Genomic DNA, 17,448 nt, shown 5'->3' with positions numbered 1-17,448 from the left:
GTTGCCCTCTTTAATGTGGGTAGGCCTTACCCAGACAGTCGAAATTCTGAATAGAACCAAAAGGCTGACCTTCCCCTCAGTAAGAGAGAATTCTTCTTGCCTGATTGTCATCAAACTGGGACACTGGCTTCCTAACTTCAGACTCAAACTCAATCATGGGCTCTTCCTGGATTTTGAGCCTGTTGGCCTTAAGACTGGTACTACATGACTGGATCTCCTGGTTCTCAGGCCTTTGGACTTGGACTGGAACTAATCCGCTGGCTTTCCTGGATCTACAAATTGCTGACTCACACTGCAGACTTGGGACTTGCCAGTCTCTCTAATTGTATGAGTCAATTCCTTATTAAAAATTTTTTAGGGGTGCCTGGTTGGCTCAGTCAGTTAAGCATCTGACTCTTGATTTTGGCTCAGGTCATGATCTCAGGGTTGTGAGCCCGCATCGAGCTCCATGCTCAGCACAAGTTTTGCTTGTCCCTCTCTCCCCTTGGTCAAAAGTTAGTTGTTCCTATAGATGTGCAACTGTTTTGCACTTTATTGTATTTCACTGGTCTTTATTTTTCCTAATGCTCTTAACACACTATCTTAAATACTATAGTTTTACAGTAAGCCTTAGTCAGATATAGAAAGTTCTCCTAATTTGTTCTTTTTTTTTTTTTGAAGATTGTTTTGACTATTCTAGATACTTTGGATTTAATTTTAGAGTAAATTTATCATTTTCAAACAAAAAAATGTCTGGAATTTTGTTGGTTTTGCATTGAATCTGAAGATAAATTTTTGGAAAATGGGCACATTACCATTATCGAGTCAATAATTTATAGCATGTTATGCCTATTTGTTTTTATTAATTATTATTTGTAATACTCAAACTTTTTAACGTAGAGATTTTGCATATATTTTATTACATTTGCTTCTAGATATTTGGTATTTTCTAATGCTATTTTTTTCTTAGTTCTAATTTTTAGTTAATGTATGTCAGATAATTAATAGATAATTCATACACAACATAAACATTAAAAAAATCTCCATCTGATAATTGTACCTGGGACCATCTTATTTTCTGCTTGAGTATTTCCTGTCTTTACTATGAATCACATTTTTATACTTATTTTCTGTGTCATGTACTTTTTCATTAAATGCCAGACATTATGTGTAAAATAAAGGAGAGACTTAAAAAAATATTTACACCTAGAAAAGCTGTGCTCCTTCTTTGATCAGGCTGTTAGTATGAAGAGCTGAATTAATCTAAAAAGTATTTGATTTGAGTTTGGGCTTGGTGCAGATTTAGTTAGTTTTAGTTTTCAAGGGGTCTCAAATTTTTGTCAGGGCTTTTCCTTTATCAGGAATTGAGACCTTTACATGCTAAGACTTTAGCAATCTCTTTATGCTTTACTACTTGGTGCCAACTTTCTGAATAATAAGGGACTTCTCTCTCTCTCTCTCTTACTGCGTTAAGTTTGGGCAGTCAGCTTTTAGTCACTAAGGTGTTACTGTTTTCCAATCCCGCCTCTGGCTTTCTAAACAACGAGAGATCTTTTCCCATACTACAGACATTTCTCCAGCTTTCTGAGAGCTTCTATAGTGCATAACATAACAGTCTGGAGTGCCTCAGATGAATTTCTCTCAGTATTCTGCCCTTTCACTAGTGTTTGACAAGCCTGAGTCTTTCTAGTGGGGAAGACCTATTTCTCAGGGAACGGGACACTCTATCAACTCTCCCAGACTTTGTTGCATTATAATTACCCATATGTTCACTGAAGACTCATGAAGAAGAGTTAATGGGTGAGTGTAGATTTCAGGTGGCTGGGATCCTTAGGATTTCAATCAATCAGTACCGTCTACATGTGGCCATTAAAAGTTCATTAAAATTTAGCTGGTTTCTCCTTATCACAGCTCAGGTGGCTTTGATGAAAGCAACTGCAGGTGTCTTTACTCCTAGAAGAGTTCATTACTTTCGCAAATTTAATTCATTCATGTTCTTTGTGGCCTCAGCTTTCTGGTGGGTTTAAAAAGATAAAAGTATAATATTGAAGCTTATCTGGCTTGTTCTCATTATTAGTATGGGAGCAACAGTCTTTCTAACTGAAAGCAGGAGTCCAACATGCTGCTTTTAAGTCACTGGTGTTGCAAATAATAAACGCAGAAAAACATTGAGTTCCTTAGCTGAATGCAATGTCTTTGATCCTATACTTAATAAGATCATTTGAATGGGAAGAGAGTAACTCTTCAGGAACCTATCATGAACTCTCAATTTTAGTTGGGGAAAAAATAAGACTGAATAAGAGCAATGCTAAGATGCTTTTTCCTAATGTGGCTGTGTCTTGGGTAGCCCAGCTAAGCGGTGTCTTCAGAGATGTACAGGAAGCCATCATTCACTGTCCCCACCTAAAAGTGATTTCCCTGAGTACACATTTTTGTGTGAGTGGAAATTTTTCCTTTGAGAAGGAAGTCTCATGTGATTATGAGTACAGCTCATCCTTCAAGGTCACTGAACATTCAATCTGCTTATAACTCCACTATACATCCTTCCACTTTCAACTTCTCAAAAGTACACATTTAAGAGTATCTCTCTCACCATCTCAACTTTCTGTGCTCTACCACTGGGAGACTTTAATACAGTGTAGTGATTAAAAGTTGGGCTATAAAGCCTGATGGCTTTGGTTTGAACCTTAATCATACATCCTCTGTTGTATAACTTGGGCATGCTACTTAATCTCTCTGTGCCTAGGTTTTCATATTTATCACACACAAAAAGAACAATATCTATCTCCCACAGTTATTTTGAATACTAATTTGGTCAATACATGAAAACCCTTAGAATAGTGCATGGCACATAAGCAGTTAATATTATTAGCTATTATTATTTTATAATATGTATTGAGTACTTTCAAATGATTGGGTAGTGTGCTAAGCAATTCACAAGTATTATCTCACTTACGAATCCACCTAATTTCCCAACAGATCAGTATTATCATCCCCACTTAGCTTATGGGAAAGTTCAGGCTCAGAGAGAATAGGCTATGCAATCTGTAAGGGGAAACCAAGAGTTAAACCCGGTCTTTTTGCTTCATAGTCATACAGTTAACCATGACTTTGTCAACTCCCATTTCCAGTGGCATTTCCCATGAAGTATGTTCCAGAATTCACCTGCACAAAATGTTTCAGGGATTTAATTTCTCAGTGAATAAATTACTTAGAAATTCAGGAACTCTTGATTTTGGGACCACATATCCACTATTCTCAAGAGTAAATTTAAAATGTTCCCATTCTATCAACACCTCCAAAGATTATAGGAAAAAAAATAAGATACTCAGTGTCAAGCATGTCAACCTATCTTAAACACAATAACTGATATTTATTAATAACTCATGCCTGAGCTATGCCAAATGATTTCAATTCATTATTTCATTTTTGATTTGGAGCAACTGTTTAAAAAGGCATTTCTGTCCTTAATTACAGTAGAGGAAATTGAGGTTTCATTAAGGTTAAATTACTTGCCCAAGGTGGCACAACTAATATGATAGAGATCTAGGAATTGCTCCCTGGTCTTCTTGTCTCCAGAGCACGTATTTCCAATGGCTCTACATAGTCACTAACTGCTCTCGTTTGCCTGGGACTGAAGGAAATATCTCAGGATGTCAAAGTTTTATTGCTAAAACTCCGACAGATCTAGGCAAACCACAAAGGTGGATGATCCTTACAATAGGACTGTTGTTTCCTGTGAAGACTGCTCCAAAATAAAGATCCTGAAGTTGGAAGGATGGGAATATAGGAAATAGTGGGGGTCCTGCATTGTTTCATGATATGATGACATAAAAGTAGCGCTTAAGACCTTCCTGATCTTCTGGACCCTTATACTTTCACTGACTACACTGTTCTTGATGCTGCTAAAAGAAACTAGAATAGTTTGAAAGATTCAAAAAGCCCTGTAAATGCTGGGAAACCTAGAAAAAAAAGCTACAGGATGCATTATGTTCCATTTGTTCTGAATTTTTTATGGCATAAAGACTTCCCTTCCCATCTTACAGACATGCTTACTTCAGTATCAGGCTAAAGAACCCAGTTATATTAAAGGGAATTTTCCCTTTCTCAGGCAGAAGAAACAAGTGAGGAGTCAGTCAGCTGTGTCTCAGCAATAGGTCAATAAGAAAAGCCAGAGTAATCTATGGGGATAGGTAAATAGACCATACGAGACAGCTAGGAGAGAAGGTTCCATTTGCTATTGTGAAAAATGTAAAGGAAAACTCACCTGATCAGTGAATTATTGAGGCCATTAGGGAATCAGCAATTGTCAATTCGGCTGAAGGGAAGCTATTTAAGCAGGCACACAAGTGGGAGCCCTTATAGGGTCTTAGTGCAAAGAGTATGAGGAAGGAAAACAAATGAAGGCTCACATTGCTTGGAAATAGTTCTAAGTAAAGCTCTTTTCTCAAGGCTAAAGGTACAGGAACTGTGAGTTCTTATAGCTGATTTGCAATGAGAACCGGATCAGTTAATGCAGCTAAAGAAATTCCAAGAGGATGACAATTTTTTTTTCTCCCCAGATGGCTTTACCTCCTTCCTATTTACCAAAAAGTGTATTAATTATTTTTTGCCAAGTTTTGGAATGTTTTGTATTCCATTCGTGCTGGTTGTAGGGGAGAGAGGTTTTTCTGATGGTTATTTTTGTTTCTTTTTGATGAAAGAAAAAAATCTAAATTTCTGAAGGATTTTGAGAAAATTTAATAATCATAAAATATTTTGTTGGGTGCTAATTATATGGCAGAAACAGTGTTAATCCCTCTTTAATACTATCTCATTTAATCCTCACAATATCCTTAGTTTTCCCACATTTTATTGTTGGGGAAGAGGTCACACACAATTTATATGACTTGTTCATGATTTCACATCGAGTAGATGGCACAGGAAGGATTCAAATACTGGTGTGCCTGTTTCCAAAGTAATGTTCTCAATTACTGTAGAATAATATTTCAAGAGATACTATCAGAAAGTTAATGCATTTGCAGTTGGAGATTTTTAGATTATGGGAGCATCTGGTGTATCAGTCAAATTTCAATCAGAGAAGCAGAACAGCTTTGTTATAGGTATTTGAACTTACCCATTTGTGGGAACTAGTTAAGCAGTGTCTGTAAATCTGTTGGCTTTGTATCTGATGTTGTTGTTTGAAATCTACAGGACATCTAATTGGGAAGGGAAAATGGACGTAAAGCAGGAGAGACAAAAATCCAAGTTGGAACCCATGAACACAAGATGGAACTTATAAATGTGAACTGAAACCCATGCTGGTTTTCACTGATTCCAGCTTTGACATCAGATATCCCTCATCCTTAGACGCTGGCATCCTTCATCTTAGAATGGCCAACCCTCCTGGTTTTTCCAGAATAAATGGGTCTCCAAAACAGAGGATGGAAATTGGAGTGATCAGCAACTATCAGCACTTTTAGTGACCCACTTGGGTAATTTGTGCTTCACCTTCTCACAGCTCTGGATCTGTAGGATTTTTTTCCAGAGGGAAAAATCCTTCTAATTTAGGAGACAAGGAGACTCCCATTAAACTTTGAGCTATGTCTGTTGCCTGCTTCTTTAGATTTTTTGAACCAAGAGATAAAGAGACAAAAGGTTGACTCTGATCATGAGGATATGGTAGGGATGCTATTACATAATTTTAACAGGGAAGAATATACTTGGCACTTAGGTGATCTACTGGAGCTTTTCTTGTACTTCTTTGTCCAATATTGAGACTCAATGGACAAGTACAGCAGCCAGAGTATGAGAAGGGAAAGATAATCAGGGATGTGTCTACATCGTTTTGCTTGAAAGCATCATGGTACCTAGACCAGTGGAGGCGCTAGCTGAGGGTGAGTGTAATCTAGAATGGGAGTAAAGAAAAGAGTTGATGATTAATAATTGCTGGCTTGAGACTAGCTACAGCAATGATTCTTATTAATGATATGCTTGTAAGTTTCCCCATGAAAAGAGATCAATCAGAATCCTCAGGCAGCTGTGTTCCAGATGAGATACATTTAACATATGGAGAAAGTGGATGCAAACAGCTCAAGTGGGTGTTTTAGGGTGGTATGCAGGTCCCCTTTTTAGAAGCAAACACATATTGCCTAACCACTAGCTCCCAGGAATTTTGATGAGTCTATAGGAATTACATTTGGCCAAAGGCAGTTGCTTTGTCCCCTCCTCTTCTCCAAAAGCAACCCACATCTAATGACTAGTCAACATGGAGGTACAAACACCCAGACTCCTTTTTCAATTGAGATAACTCTGAAAGACCATCCCAGATCTGGAGCTCCTGCAAGTGTTGGCTAAGCCCCTGTCACAGCTGCTTCACAGTTTAACTTCTCCCTCACTCAATCCTGCTTCTATTAACCCTCACAAATGTTCCTAAGAGCATCTCAACAAACCCCGTGAATGCAAATCTCAGAGACTCAGAGTTGTTTTCTGAGTCATCCAACTTAAGACAGTATAAGATAGAAAACAGGATAACTCCAGTAGAGAGGAGACTATAGTAATGTGCCTTAGGTCACTGTCTGTCCTCCTAGTTCACCTGTTTGTTCCCCCTCAAGGACTTAGAAAGTTTAGCAGGCACACATTTCAAAGAGCTAAATACACAAATTTGAAAAGGTCAATTAATGCACCTGATATTGAATTGAGGATTTATTTTATTTATTTATTTTTTACATTTTTATTTTTTAAATTCAATTAATTAACATATAGTGTATTATTAGCTTCAGAGGTAGAGTTCAGTGACTCATCAGTCTTATATAATACCCAGTGCTCATGACATCCTGTGCCGTCCTTAATGTCCATCACCAGTTACCCCATCCCCCTACCCCGAATTGAGGATTTTTTTTTAAAGAACTTTAATCAAATGAAACCATGATTGAAAGAAAAATTTTGCATTGAGATTCTAGAAGTTACTTACTAAACACAGGATTGAGTAGAGGTTGGCAAACTGTGGTTCGTGAGCCAAATCTGTCAGCTGCTTGTTCTTGTAAACCAAGTTTTATCAGAACACAGGCACACTATGCTCGTCCATCTTGTACACAGCTGCTCTTATGCTACCATGTCAGTGAGTAGTGGTAGTTGAGTCTGTACGACCTTCAAAACCTAAAATATGTACTCTCTGGCTTTTACACCAAAAGTGTGCTAGACTGTGGAATAGAGGAAACCTGATTTGCAAGACCATGGGGTGATAATTGACTCTGTGAGGAAGACCCCTATCCATTATAGGGTCTGCCCTGGACAGATCACATCTGGTGCCTTGGGCACACTGTGTGGTGATGGTAACAAATCTAAGTGGATGAACTGGAAGCCATGCCACATGGTAAATGGTTGAAGAAACAGAGATATTCACCCCAGAGAAGGGATGGTAAAAGGAGATGAAGTGGACTAGTGTGGTCTTCAAATGTTTGAAAGATAGGAATGGGTTATCTTTTTTACTTCGTTGCTTCAGAGTAATATCGGGGATGGTTTGTGGGGCGGGAGACGAGGACTCGCTTCAAAATCATTTTATAACGATTAGAACTGAACGACCATGGAAGAGGTGAAATGTTCTGCATGTAGAGGCAAGTACCAGAAGGTGTAAACTTTGTGGTTCTGAAGTCAGAGATCTGTCACAACGTAAGATATGTAAGTTAGAGCAAGAGCCCTGCTCCCAGGTTCTGCATTTTCATCTGTAAAATGTCCATGCCATGGGCTGTGGTGAGAAGTAAACGAAATCACACATGGAAAGTAGCACAAAAAGATGTATAATCAACCCCGTGTCACCCTGGTTTCAAATTTGGCAGAACTCTGCCAACCACCATTTGGTGAATTACACTCCTTGCCTTGTATGCAGATGATCTGAACTTATTTGAGTTACATATATCTTTTGAAATTGTTGTTTTCATAGACATTATTGTTTTCTCTTTGTAAAAAAGAAACAACAACAAAATGTTAGGGATTCATCTGTCAAATAACGTTAACCAGAAATATACCAGAAATTATAACTAAGATCTGGGATGAGGTGAGGTGAGCAAAGCATTTGCTTCAGGTGCACAATTTAAGGGGGTGCCAAAAAATGAGTAAACAAGGTGAATATTTTAATAAAATATTTTTAAAAATGCAAAAATCAGTGATGAACAAAATATTGAAATTTTAAATAAAGATAGAATCAGCTGTCATTGTGAAATGTGCTCTGTGACTTGAGAGTCATTACATACCACCTATAACTTCCTACCTCCTCACTGAAGATGGGGAAACATTTTTGAGACTATTTCAGCCTAAATGCCTGTTTCAGCACAACAGTGGGCTACATGAACTCTTCCTACTTTTGAACTGCATGATTTTAGCAAGCATGTCTCAGTCCTCTTTTTATATTCTAAATTTTTAATTATTTAAAAAATGTTATTTATTTAATTATTTCCAAAAAAGACTAAGTTTTATTTTTATCTTTCATCCTGTTTCTTCCTTCTCCCTCTAGTGAATCATTATCTTGTATTTTCCCCCAGCTTTATTGAGATATAACTGACCTGTAAGCTTAAGGTATACACGGTACTGATTTGATACTTCTATATTGCAATATGATTACCACTGTAAGGTTAGCTGATATGTCCATCACATCACACAATCAGCATTTCCTTTTCTATGGTGAGAAAGTTAAAGATCTGTTCTCTTAGCAATTTTCAAGTATACAACTCAGTACTGTTAACTATAATCACAATGCTATGCATTAGATCCCCAGAACTTATTTCTCGTCTAACTTCAAATTTGTACCCTTTGATCAATCTCTCTAATTCTGGTAAGTGCCATTCTATTCTCTATTTCTACAAGTTTGGCTTTTTTAGATTCTGAGTACGAGTGATATCATACAGTATTTGTCTTCCTCTGACTTATTTCACTTAGCATGATGCCCTCAAAGTCCATCCATGTTGTCACAAATGGCAAGATGTCCTTCTTTCTCAGGGTTGAATAATATTTTATTGTCTGTGTGTGTATTGTCTACTTTATGTGTGTGTGTATATATGTATATATTGTGTGTATACACAATGTCTATATATGTATATATACACACAGTGTATACTTAATATATAAATATTAAAAATGTGTTGAAATATAAAATTGTGTAGTTCTGTTTTTATTTTAATATGTAGCCAATTCTCCTTGGAGAAAAGACATTTGGTTATTATTATCCAGAATATTACGGGCAATAATACATATTTTTATTAGAAGTACCTCATCCAGAAAGTTCAGTAGCAACAGAAAAAACATAATACATACTTTCTGGAGTCAGATTGTAAGTTTTATTTTCTAGCATCTACCTTATTAATAAATTAAAACTGGTTCTTATAGAAATCAAATAAATTAAAATGATGTAAGTCATTCACTGGATAAAGTTCTGCTTTAGGTCAAACTTCCAGGCTTCACAAAATCCTGAAAATGTGATTTCAGTGTCCATTACCTCAAAATAAAGAAAATCAATTAAAATAATATTGTACAGACAAAATAAAGCTTGTGCATTTTAATTTTCCCTGATACTAATAACATTGTAGATTATTAACACTAAAGACTTTCAGAAATCCAATTTATTTTCATTCTTTAGAGTGATCATTTCTTTTTTGTGTTCTTCTCAGGTTGGGTACGGGATGAAGGCAGATTTTTCTTTTCTTTTATGCATTTATTTTCTGGTCTTCATGCAGTATAATTATTTTATAACACAAAGCTGGAAAAAATTTTGAATAGTAATGTTCAATAGTTTTCCATAGTAATGTTAAAAATATTATAGGAACTTTTTACAAACTCTTTTAAAAAGAGTTTTTCTTTTAATTTTCCTAAAAAAGCAAATAATAAACAGGAATATTTATAATAATGAGCCATCTGGAGTTTGAAATCTAATAAAATGTTTGTACCTGAACTAAAATACTATAAACCTCATTTTTGTGACTGTCAAAGAAAAATGGCAACTTTAAAATATTTTGGTAATGACTTTTAAAGAGAAAACATGCATGTATTTTATTTGAAGCCCATACAAAGGGAACTTATCTTTATAATTATTTTATTAATAAGAACATTCATATCACATAGAACAAGAATTTCATTAGCGTTAAAAGTAATTAAACAGGGGCACCTGGGTGGCTCAGTCAGTTAAGTGTCTGCCTTCTGCTCAGGTTGTAATCTCGGAGTCCTCAGATGGAGCCCTGCATTGGGCTCCCTGCTCAGCAGGGAGTCTGCTTCTCCCTCTCCCTCAGTCCCTTCCCCTGCTTGTGCTCTCGCTCTCTCTCTCTCTCAAATAAATAAAATCTTTAAAAAAAGTAATTAAACAAATTGGGAAATATGGGAAATATAGAGAATAAATAATACATAACAAATTACTGGTAGATAATCCCTTATATAGAAACAGCTAACATTTGGGTGTATTTTCTTTAGGATATATTACTCTTTTTCTTGATACCATGAATATAGTTACTTATCCTGATGTTTCACACTTAATATTATATACCACTGACACCTGTAAATATCCTTAAGAATTCTTTTAAATATTTTTATTAACCATATGTTATTGTGTAGCATGAATAAAACCATTTCTCCCCATTCCTATACTATATGGCATTTCTATTGTCTTATTTTCAATTTTTGTTATTAAGATAAACACTAAAATGAACATAATAAAACTCAAAGCTTTAATACATTCATTACTAGTTTATTCAGATACCTTCCTAGAAGTGGAATTGCCCAGTAAAAAGGTTAGGATATTTTCTAGATTTGATACATATTGTTAAACTGTTTTCCAGGAAGGATGGACCAATTTCCATTCCAAGGAACAGTGGAAAAGAATGCTCAATTTAACACACCCTTGAGACCATTAAGCATGGTCCTTTGCTTATTCACTGAAAATTCTGTAAGTGAAAAATGATAGCTTCTTGTTTTAAATTACATTAATTTGATTACTACTTAGCTTAAATTTAAGACAAATGTATTAGCCATTTCATATTTCTTCTTTTGTGAATTTTCTATTTATGTGCCTTCCCATTTTTTGTGTATTGTGTTGTTTCTCATTACACATAATGTTAGCTATTTATCTGTTGTATCAGTTGCAAATATTTTTCTCATTCTTTTTGTTAGCTTTTAAATGTTTTTTGTTTATTGAGGCTTTTATATATTCATGTGCTTTTATCCATCAGTATTTTTCTTGGGAAGTTTATTTATTTTTAGTACTTAGGAAATGTTTCCTAATTCAGCGATCAGATAAATATTCTCCTCGCCTATTCTCTTTTAAGTTTTCTCTATTTTTTTTCTTTTCCTTTATCTTTTTTCTATCTCTCTAAACTTTAACCTTCTGGAATTTATTTTAGTGTGTGGAGTGAGCAAAGAACTTTTAGTTAAAGGAACTAAAACTTTCTTTTTATTATGAGAGTGAGAATAAAGCATTTCTATTATCTTTTTAAAAGTCCTAATAGTAGCAAAAGCTTTAATTAAGAATTAAAAAATCAGGGTGCCTTTGTGGCTCAGTCGTTTAGCATCTGCCTTCGGCTCAGGTCATGATCCCAGGGTCTTGGGATCTAGCCCCGCATAGGGTTCCCTGCTCAGCGGGAAGCCTGCTTCTCCCTTTCCCACTCCCCCTGCTTGTGTTCCCTCTCTCGCTGTGTTTCTCTCTGTCAGATAAATAAAATCTTAAAAAAAGAAAAAAGTAAAAAAATCCAATCTCCCTTCTCATTCCTGCCTCCAGTTTCCAGGCTCAGAGGTAACATTATTAACAGGCATTTATTCACTTACTCTTTTATGTATTCATATTAGTTTACCCATCCGTTTGGCAAAGACTTTTGAGCTCCTACCATTTATCAAGCCCCATTGGGAGCACTGAAGGTGTCATGGTGACTGGCCTTCACAGAACCTGTGCTGTAGATGAGGGAAGTGGGAAGAGGAGCAGTGAAATATGAAGAATCAAGGTAATTTCAGAGAGTAATCAGTGTTATGAAGAGAGGAAAAACACTCTAATGGGATAGAGAACAACTAGGAGCAGATAGTGAGGTAAGAGATTTTATGTTTCACCTCTCGCTTTTTATTTCTCATTTTAGATGGGTGGTTAGAAAGTTCTTTCTGAAGAGATGACATTTAAATTAAGACATAAATGAAGAAGCATCGGCTATGGGAAGTCTGGGTAAGCAAGTAAGCAAGTTTCAGGCAGAGAAAATAATGAGTGCAAAGGCCCTGGGGTGGAACCAGATTGATTGGCATATTTGCAGAACAGAAAAAGAACACTCTGCGACAGCAGTGACATAAAAAAAATATAAACAAACAAACAAATAAATACATAAAATCAGATGTGACGACCCTGCAGATTGTCCCATAGCCTACTTCTATAATCCTTTCCTAGCTCTCTGGTCAGTCCCCTGTTTATCTGGGGGCAAGTAGAACAATGTTTCCACTTCTGCAGTGAACACATGAGGAGCAAATGGATGCAGCATGTGCTTACTAGGAGGGGATTTGAGGACAGACAGACTTGTGTCCCAACTTCTATTCTGCCATTTAATAAACATGTGATCTTGGGAAATTTATGCAACCGTTGAAGATCAAGTTTTCTCTACTGTGAAATGAGGGAAAAAATTCACTCCTCACAGAATTGTGAAGATTAAACACAAATCGTGTGTAGGTAAGAGCTTGGCTTGCCAAGAGTAAGCCAAAAACATGACTATTTCATAAAAAAAAAGAATTGTTTTATGAATAGCTTACATTTATTCTTTCAGATATGTTTTAGAATAACTAAGGAAGTTTTAAAAATGACATTTAAAAGAAATTAGATTTCTTGGGGTGCCTGGGTGGCTCAGTCAGTTAAGCAACCAACTTGATTTCATCTCTGCTCATGATCTCAGGGTCCTGAGATGGAGCCTGCCTCAGGCTTAAGATTCTCTCTACCTCTTTCTCTGCCCTCCTCCCTGCCCCTGGGGCACGTTCTAAATAAATAAATAATAAAGGAATTAGATTTTTTTACACCTATAGATTAATTAAGGGAATGTTGACATTTTGTAGTTTCCATCCAGGAACACTTAATTATTTAGATATGCTCCTGTCTTTCAAAAACAATCATAGGTAGTTTTCCAACATAAATCCTACATATTTCTTGTGAAGATTTTTACATGCACATTCATAAGTGAGCTTAATCAATTAATAGATAAATTGGTTAGATTTCATATCAGGGTTATCTAATGAACCTAGTAATGCATTGAGCCACTTATTTTTTTAAAAATAGGATTGCCTGTTTCTTGAGAGTGGAATATAACTTATATGCAAAACAATCTGGCCCATGAGTTTCCAGGAGTTGTTTGTTTTGTTTTGTTTTTATTTTTACATTTTTATATTTATTGTAATTGTCTTTTTAATTTTGTATTGCTTAAGAAATTTAGATATCTATATTTTTTATGGAATATGGTTCATATTTAATACCAAATTTAGTAAAAGAATTATAGTATGTTCCTATGATTGCTTTTTCTTTTTCTTAGGCTAATTTTGCTTATTTGTATTTTTCCTTTTTTTTTTTAATTCAATTAGTATTAGTTTTCTAGGACTGCTATAACAAAGTACCACAAACTAGGTGCCCTAAGCAACAGAAATTTATTGACTCAAAGTTCTGGAGGCTGAAAGTCTTAAGTCAAGGTTTTGGCAGGATTGGCTTCTAAGGATTGTGAGGGAAGGATGTGTTCCAGGCCTTTTCTTGGCTTATAAATGGTCATTTCTTTGTTCACCTGGCATTCTCTCTGTATGTCTGTCTGTCTCCAAATGTTACCTTTTTATAAGAACACCAGCTGTATTGGATTAGAAGCCCACTCTATTCCAGCTTGACTTCATTTTAACTAAGGGTCTTCTGCAGTGCCCCTATTTCCAAAAAAGGTCACATTCTAGTCACATTCCAATTAAAACTTCAACATATGAATTTGTGGGTGGGCAGGGGGACACAATTCAACTCGTAAGACAATCTATGTCAATTAAAAATAAAATTTCAAAAAAAGTGTGTCTTAGCTTTATCATTTTTCCTGATTTTTTATTTTATAATTCATTGTCTTTTTCCTTCTCTATTTTGTTTCCAAACTTCATTTAAATATTCTGTTTATTTTCTCTTATTTTAATAATGTTTTTTCTCTATGTACAGCTCTTGCTATGTCCTCTATATTTTGATTTGCTTTTATTAAATAATTTGTTATTGTATATTTACTCTCCACCTTGAACAAATCATTATTAAAGGAAAATGTTTTCCAATTTCCAAGTATAGAATTAAAAAAAATAGACAAGAAGACAGAATATCAGAATCTAAAGGGCTTTGCAAGCTGACTTCCAATTCTCTTAGTGAGTGATAGTCATTACCTTGAGCATTTACCATGGTCTGTGTTTTGGTCATCAACCTTGGCAGACTAGGAACATAAATACAGTTTATCCTTGAACAACAGAGGTTTGAACAGTGTGGGTACACTCACACGTGGGCTTTTTACAGTACAATACTGTAAAATATATTTTCTCTTCCTCCTGATTTTCTTGATAACATTTCCTTTTCTCTACCTTACTTTGTTGTAAGAATATAGAGTATAATACATACAACATACAAAATATGTGTTAATAGGCTATTTATGTTATCAGTAAGGCTTCTGATCAACAGTAGGTTATTAGTAGTTAAGTTTTGGGGGAGTCAGAAGTTACATGTGGATTTTTGACTGCATGGGAGGTCAGTGCCCCTAACCCCTGCATTGTTCAAGGTCAACCGTATTAAGTTTTAAACTCTAAAGAGTGTATTCACTCTCAGATATGAATCCACATTAATCCAATCAGGAAATTTTTATTTAAAAAATTGTTCAGTAATAAGAAAATACTTGTTGTGGGAAGAAGCATAATTGCTGACCCGTCCATCCTCCTCAGAGATAGACCTAGCTTGGAGGACACTTCCAGATGCTTTAGCTTAGTGCCTAAGCCCTTAGGACGGATGCATGCCCTGTGGCTGACTTGTGACTTCCTTAGCTACATTAATGTAATTTATTTAGGTTATAATCAACTTTTGCCAACCTAAGATAACTCTTCTTTCTTTAAGGTGAGTTTTTCCTTGTCTGAAAATTCTTTTAAAGTGAGGACAATAACATTCTGTGCATTTATCCAACAGATAATTATTGAGTGCTAACACAAGCTTGACTCTGATCTGTACTAGAAACGGAGTTGGAAACCTGTCAGTTGGATCCCTACACACCTGAGGCTTACAGACTGGAAGAAGAGACAGTATATGATCACAAACAAATACATAAATGAACATCTAATTTTAATTAAAAATCACTATTGCAATTAGTGCTAGGATAGGGAAGTATAGTCAACAACTTGCCAACTCAGAAGTTGGCTTACCTTTAGGATACTTCCTAATATATAATATGTGATATATAAGATGACTCTCTCAGGATGAAGAGAATGTCACTAAGATAAGAGAAAGGTGTTGAAAATTTCAGAGAAAGAGAATTGCAAAGGTGAAGGAAGACCTTAAGTCTGGACCTCTAAGCTGAAACATGGAGAAAAATGGAAAACAATAAAACAAAAACCAAAATAAAAGAAGATGGACTATAATATAGCAAGTAAAAGAGAGAGAGTTGCAGAAAAGGAAACACTGTCTTGGGTCATGTTAGGGATTTTGGTTCTTTTCTTAAGGCAGAGTAGCTATAGAAGCATTTGAGTAGAAAATAATTGTAGAATTAATTTGGCAGCCTTGTTAAGAGTGATTAGAAGGGACTTTTATAAAAAAGGACGTGGGAAGCTGGTACAGCAGTGTAGGCCAAAAGATGGAGGCTGATATGGAATGGTGGCAATGATAACATTGAGAAGGGATTGTACTGAAACTATATCTAGTAGGTGAAATTTACTGGACCTGGGGCTTGATTAGATGTTCCGTGTAAGTAAGAGAAAGTTGTCAGGATAACTCACATATGTTTGGCATGGAAACCTAATGGATGGCTTCACCATTTTTTGACACTTAGTGAAAGCTCAATAAATTTTGGCGATCCTTAGCTGCTTGTGTAATAGAGTTGAAAGAAAAACGTGAATATAAATGTGAATAGGTAGTAAACCTCCCCCTACCTTCAATATATCACACTACACCTACACATGTATACAAAACATTTGAAAAAATAAAACCTAAAACAAACACACAAACAAAAAGTAGACATAAACCAAATGAGCCCACCTAGAAATTTCCTGTTATCCTAAAACCACTTGGTAAGTCATAATCTTTTTCTTTCTTTCTTTCTTTTTTTTTTTTGTAAAAGCATATATATATATTTTTAAGAGACATCTACTTTAAGACCTAGATCGTCTCTTTAGCCTCTGACTTTGGGGTGAGTTTGGACATGATGAAGTGGCTTTACTACTCTGAGCTTCAGCTTCTTCAGCCAGAGGAAAAAATGGTAGGAGCTCCTTGTTATTCATTATCACAGAGCATATGATCCTCTGTAGATATCAGTGGAGAGTCAGACTCCTACAATAGTATGGGAACCTCTGCAGTGGTAATGACTATGCTCATGCAGCAGTCACTACATTTGCTGTGTTAAATGTGTTGACATATTTTTAATACATTTTGTCACCTAGAAGGAGATAAAAGTGGGATGGTAGGAAGCAAGCCTAGTCTTAAAATATAATCACTCTATTTAGTTAGTATTATATACATTTTCTATGCCAAGCATAATGCTATTTAAGTTTCTTTGAGTATGACTCTCCATATTTTTACTGGAGTTTCTCATCTGCTTTTCTCAATTATGTGTTGATTTGTTATTGATACTCTTTTGAAACAACTATTTCTTAAGTAAATAAACAATCATATTTGGAAGACCCATCAGCTACAATATTTCTTCTTGAAGTTCTTTAATGGCTTCCACTGCATTTAGAGTAAAATATTGACTTGTTGGTATGACTTCTCGGGAAATACTGTCTGCACTGGCCTTGAGTGACATCTCCAATGTCACGTCATACTCTTCTTTTCTTTGCTCCCCATTTGTGGAACTTCACCTCTGCTTCCATCTCCCTGGTTTTTTCCCAGTTCTTAAGAACTCGGCAAACTTTCTCCTGTCTCGGGACCTGGATGAGCTGTTTTTCCACTCTGAGAAAGATTTATTCCCAGCCTTCCCTTAACTGCTTCATCCTTCATATGTCCCCGTGAGTACCACCTGCTTGTAAAAGGTCCTCAACTTTTGCATCTAAATCTGGTCCTCTCTTGTTAATTTCTTTTACATAATTCTATTTGTTTCTTTCATTGCACTCCTCTTTTCTAATCACTTCTGTTTGTTTGTTTGTTTATTTTTCTCCCCCCTTACCCAGGGATTGTAAATGTCATATTCATTGTTATATCTCTAGTGTCTACCATAGTGTGATACAATATCGGGCGTATTTTAGACACTCAAAAGTATTTGTTGAATGAATGAACAAATAAACAATATTACCACATCTGGT

The sequence above is a fragment of the Eumetopias jubatus genome, unplaced genomic scaffold (genome assembly GCF_037043125.1).
Source record: "Eumetopias jubatus isolate StellerSeaLion01/CBP00866 unplaced genomic scaffold, mEumJub1_p1.0 scaffold_6, whole genome shotgun sequence".
Taxonomy (NCBI): domain Eukaryota; kingdom Metazoa; phylum Chordata; class Mammalia; order Carnivora; family Otariidae; genus Eumetopias; species Eumetopias jubatus.
The sequence above is the reverse complement of the archived record's forward strand: the minus strand, read 5'-3'. Positions refer to the sequence as shown.